The sequence below is a fragment of the Echinops telfairi genome, unplaced genomic scaffold, assembly GCF_000313985.2.
Source record: "Echinops telfairi isolate 266 unplaced genomic scaffold, ASM31398v2 ScPeMD7_7469;HRSCAF=8507_1, whole genome shotgun sequence".
Taxonomy (NCBI): Eukaryota; Metazoa; Chordata; class Mammalia; order Afrosoricida; family Tenrecidae; genus Echinops; species Echinops telfairi.
This window is the reverse complement of record NW_022111373.1, coordinates 107,808,477-107,814,476: the sequence shown is the minus strand read 5'-3', so window position 1 is coordinate 107,814,476 and position 6,000 is coordinate 107,808,477. Positions and strand designations below refer to the sequence as shown.

General features: G+C 41.5%; 1 protein-coding gene across 1 annotated transcript in view; it reads left to right on the top strand.

The window, feature by feature from the left end:
* The window catches only part of GHR (growth hormone receptor), a 198,849-nt gene that overhangs the window by 156,667 nt on the left and 36,182 nt on the right, over window positions 1–6,000 (top strand). The window lies entirely within an intron of this gene.

Here is a 6,000-nt window from a genome sequence, read left to right as displayed (position 1 = left end):
AAAAAAAAAAAGAAAGAAAGATAACCCTTCAGAAAGAGTAATAGGAATAATGGTTCCCTGAGGGTATGGGAAGAGAGGGGGTGGGGGAAGGAGAGAATAGGGAGCTGACAGCATTGATAACTGTATAGCCCCACTCGATGGGGTCAAACAACAGAATTGTATGTGAATGGATATATTGTATTGTGAAAGATATGGGGAAAAGAACTATTATTGGTAAAAAATAAAAATAAGGGTTCCTGGAGGGTAGTATGGGGGAGGTAGGGCATAAAGAGCTGCTATCAAGGATTTCAAGAAGAAAGCAAATGTTTGAAACTGATTGTGGTAGTAGCAGTTGTACAATACTGCCTGATGTGATTGAACTATGGAATGTTATATCTGTAAGAGCTCCCAATAAAATGATTTAAAAAATTATTGTCAGACAAAACAAATTTTGATTCTCCTCTTCACTGCTTAGTGGCACATTTCCTTTTCATTGTAATTCAGAAAAAGAAGACTCAGGATCCCTAAACTATAGAGAATAGATAAGTACAGTGCATATCAATGGTAACAAAGGGAGAAAGGACTTCTTCTGCAGGGACCATCTCTCCGGACAATGTGTCCAAAGGATGTAAAACAGGCTCTCCAGCTTCGCCTCTGAGCATCTGGCTGTGCTTCTTCCAAGACAGACTGGTTTCTTCTCTTAGCAGTCCATGGCACTTTCAATTTTCCTTATCAGCACCATAATTCAAACCCGGCTGTTCTTCTTCGGTCGTCCTTATTCAGTACACATGCATGTGAGGCAACTGAAAACAGTATGGCTTGGATCAGGTGCACCTTAGTCCTCTAAGTAACATCCTTGATTTTCAATTCTTTAAAGATATCTTGTGCAGAAGATTTACCCAAAGCAATGTGTTATTTGATCTCTTACTACTATCTTCACGAGAATTGAGTGTTGATTGTTGATCCAAGCTAGATGAAATCCTTGACAACTTCAATCTTTTCTCCATTAAACATGAAGTTACCTGTTGGTCCAGTAGTGAGGATTTTGTTTTTTTCACATTGAGTCTAAATCCATACTAAAGGCTGTAATCTCTGATCTTCATCAGCAACTGCGTCTAGTCATTCTCACTTTCAGTAAGCACGGTTGTGGGATATTCAGATTGCAGGTTGCTAATAAGCTTTCCTCAAATTTTGATGCCACATTCTTCTTCATAGAATCCAGATTCTCTGATTATTTGATCAGAATATATTTTTAACAAGTACTGTAAAAGGATACAACTACCACACCTTTCCTGATTTTTAACCGTACAATATTCCTTTTTTTCTGTTTGCACAACTACCTCTTGATTCATATCGAGGTTTCTCATGAGCACAATGTAGTGTTCTGGAACTCCCATTCTGCTCAAGGCTATCCACATTTGTTTTATGACCCACAGTCAAATGCCTTACCGTAGTCAGTAAAACACAAATAAATACCTTTCTGTTATTCTGTGCTTTCAACCAATACCCACCTGACATCAGCAATGATATCCCATGTTCTGCATCCTCTTCAGAATCCAGCCTAAACCCCTAGAAGCTCCCTGTCAATGTTCTACTGCCACCATTATTGAATTATCTTCAAAATTTTATTTGCATGTGATATGATATTGTTCTATAATTTGAGCATGCTGTTGTGTCTTCTTTCTTTGAAATGGATATAAATATTGATCTCCTCCAATCAGTTGGCCACCTAACTGTCTTCCAGATTTCCTGCAATAGATTAGTGAGTGCAAGAGGCATCAAATAAATGTGAAAAGAATTCACAGATCCACTGCACCAAAAAGAACTAGCCGACATTCAATCACATTAAAAGGTGGCATATGAAGGACAAAGTTCAAGCTACACTGAAAGCATTAGTAAAAATCAAAGCTTCCACATAGTAACAATAATTTAAATAAATAGGTATCTACAAGTCAAAAATCCCATTTTGTCAAGTATAGGATACAGCGAGTAAGTTGAAATGAATCCTAGAACGAGTGCCAAGATTTTTCAGGTGTTCAGCAGTATTAATGCTAACATTTCTTCATTATGTTGGGCCACTTACATTAGAATTCCCTATTCAAACTTCATTTAGGGCTAAAGAGGCTCTCATAGATTGCAGTGTTCTTTTCGGAAGTGCTATGAATGGTCAGAACTCCTGATACCCAGTTTAACCAAGTCCTGTGCTTCAGAGTTCCTCAGGAGGCTGCAATCAAGGTGTCCACAAAGGCTGCACTCTCATTTGAAGGCTGGCCTGAGGCAGGGTCTGCTGCCACTGTCACTGACGGGTTGTTGGCAGGATTCAGTTCCTTCAGGGTCATTACACTAAGGGTCTTAACTCCCTACTTCCTGTTGGCCAGAAGCTCTTCTCAGTCGCTTGGCATGTGGACCTTACCAATATGGCAGTTTTCTTTATCAAAACCAGCCAAAGAATCTGATCATAAGATGCAGGATCACAACCCTTTGTAGGCTAATTATGAAAAGGACTTCCCTCAATGCTGCCATGGCCTATGGATTACAAGCAGATTACACAGAGAGAAGAAATACACAGGCTGTAAATGCCAGAAGGCAGGGATCATTGATGACCATCTTCAAGGCTGCCTGACACATATTCAGCCATAAGTGAAAGAAGGAATGAAAAACTGGAGATGCAAGAAAGAGACAGGAGAAGGAAGAAAGGGAGACTGGAAAGGGAGAAGGCAATAAATGATCCCCCTCCCCCCAAAAAGCCAGACAATTTATCTTTCTAGTACTGCATCTATCCTGAGCATCTGTGTCTGGACACATATTTATCATGTCAGCACCACGACCATGGATTTGCCCTTTCTTATTTAAAATGAGAAGATAATATGGGGCTTTCTAGATAGATAGATAGATAGATAGATAGATAGATAGATAGATAGATAGATAGATAGATAGATAGAAACTGTATGTATAAATATAGTTTAAAGGAAATAGAATAAACATAAGACTACTTAGCAAGTAAAATGTGTTTCTAATTGGTCATTTTTAAGTTAGGCTTTTGGGATATTTTGTTAGTTTTTTCTTTTTCCCTTCTGCTTCAAATTTTGGGGCTGGGTTTATTATTCTTACTGTTCTGTGGCAGCCCTACTATCCAAGTGATAAAGGAACGTGAATCGGGTTTGTATTTGGTATTCTCTGGTTGTTTCTGCTTCCATGCCAAAATTATACTTTGATTCTGTACATTACTATTAAGGATTACATGAGTCATCTAATCGTAAAACCACAGTTGTAAAGTGAGTCATCTAATTGTAACACTAAAGTTGTAAAGTGCTGTGGCGCTCATCTATTCCAGCACCAGTATTTGATGGAAAGGTAAACACCAAATACTGGCAGAGCCAGAACGCAAACCTCTGGATTCCAAACCCAGTGCATTCCTTCCTCTTACCTTCTGCATAACAGAACAGTCAGAATGTGAAGTATTTCTCCTCAAGCCCACCGACATAAAAAATAACTGTGGTTTAAATAAATTTTAATAATCACTACTTTTCTGAGAAATCCCAAAAGCAATGTTTACAGTATCAGCTAATAGAAAAGGACTATTTCCAGAGACTTGACCGTGTAATCCATGGTGGCTGACACTGCTTTGCTATGGTAAGGTGCCTGTCCCCAGCCCTGTGACCTCTTCTTCCCCTGCCATCCAGTCTATTCCAACTCGTCGCCACCCTATATAGGATGTCTGAGGCTGCAAATCTTTTGGGGAGCAAACAGCCTCACCTTTCTTCTGTGAAGCAGCTGGTGGATTTAAATCACTGAACTTGAGATTAACAGTCCAACTCTGACCAACCAGACTGTGCCACCAGATCATCTCTTCTTCACATCAGATCCCCACCTGCCACAACCCCTCAAACAAGAAACTCCACGAGGATTTTTAAAAATATATATTTTGTTCACTGCTTTATGCCTAGAACAGTGGCTGGCACAACATCCAGGTTTCATGAGCATTTGTTGAATGAATGGCTGAATGATGAATTGAAGAGTTATGACTTCCTGCTCCTTGAGAGTTTGCTGCCAGAAGTGAAAAAAGAATGTTTGGGTTATGTGCTTGGAATGTAGGATCAGGGATGTTTATGTGTTTGCTTGCTTGCTGGTTTTCCTAAGTTATCTTTTAAAGTACTCATAAAGATACATCAAGATTGAGAGCCTCCCTGGTGGCCAAGAATGAGAATTAGTACAGAAGGCACATATATTAAGTTTACAGTCAACCTGAAGATTAATCAGATACTCGGCAAAGAAAAAACAAGAAACAAAAACACGTGGGGTGGGGGGAGGAAAACCACTTGACCATATCAAAATGGCCATGGAAGTCAATAGGTCAATAAGAATTAACATACAAAATCTGTTTTGCCCCATGTTTACATGGTGCAGGTCGCATCGGTCAGAGGAATGTTGGCCAAGATCTTGAGCACAGGAAGCATTCTTCAGTCTTCCATTCAGAACTGGCACACGTGGTTGTTAAGTGCAGTCAAGTCACTCCCAACTCACAGCAGCCCTGTGCTCAACAGAACGAAACCCCGCCCAGTTCTGCATCCTCCTCAGAATTGCTCGAACCCATCCTGTCCATCTGTCGTGTCAAGGAGCTTCCTCTAGTTCCTGCCCCTCGCTTTAGCAAGCACGGTGTCCTTTTCCAGGGGCTGGTCTCCGCTGATACCATGTTAAAGTACATACAAAGTGAAAAGCAAACGCACTGCCCTGCAGCCAGTTCTGATTCATGGGGACCTTGTTGGGCAAAGTCGGATTGCTCCTGTGGCTTTCTGAAATGGTAACTTTTCTTAAACATCATTTTATTCCGGGCTCTTACAACTCTCGTTACAATCCATACATCAATTGTATCTGACATATTTGTACATATACTCCATCATTCTTTTCTACACATTTACTTTCTTTTGAGCCCTTGGGATCAACTCCTCTTTTTTCCCCTCCCTCCTTCCCCCTCCCTCCCAACCCTTGTGGCCCCTTGATAGATTGTAGATTGCTAATTATTTTCAGATCTCACACCGACCACTGTCTCCCTTCCCCTCTGGTTTCTGTTTTTTTCCTCCTGGATGGAGGTGTGTAGTTATCTGTCATTCGTTGTGATCGGTGTCCCCCTTCCCTCCCCCCACTGCTCCCAATCTTCCCCCTACCCTTTTGGTATCTCTAGTCCCATTTCCTGGGTTCTATGTGTTGTGCATTTTATCTCTTGCCTCTACCTATGCACATGCTCCTGTCTAGTCTAGATTGGGAAGTGGCACAGGGGTCATGATAGCAGGGGTGAGGAGGCCTCAAGGCCTCTACTGAACCCTGATTGACTCATCCCCTTCCTGCGACCCCCCTGGGGGGGATATTCCATTGTCCACAGATGGGCTTTGGTCTCCACTCCAACCCCCCTCCATTCTCACCAATGCATTTTTGTTTGGTTGGTTGTTTACTGCTTGTTGTGAATCTTCTGGTGTCCGTTGCCCGGTCTCAATGACACCTCACAATAGCACCAGCTGGTGTGCTTCTTCCATGTGGGCTTGTTGCTTCACTGTTGAATTGCCACTTGTTTAACTTCAAGCAAAACTATCACTTTTTATGAGAGTATAAGCCTCATCTTTCTCCCATGGAGCAATTGATGGTTTTGAACTGCTGCCATTGCAGGGTGCAGTCCAATGTGTAATTGTTATACTGCGCAGAAATTGTTTCTAGATTTGGTGGTTACTTAATGAAATTACTGACTGAACCCTTGAAAGATGATAAAAACATAAGTGACTTTGTTCAAACGCTATCAAAATTAAAATGACCCTAGATTAAATGTTGTGGTCTCTACACTACATCTTGCTGGCCCCCTAATTTCAGAACAGCTGTGGTGGGCAGTGCCAGCACACATATTGCTGGGCACATTTCAAGTGCCTGTGTAGGTGTCCCGCAAGGAAGGGGCAAGTATCCTCAGCCCATGTACAGGAGCAGCCTGGACACATATGGGCATAACCCCCTCAGCGCAACCCTCAACCAGTGGAT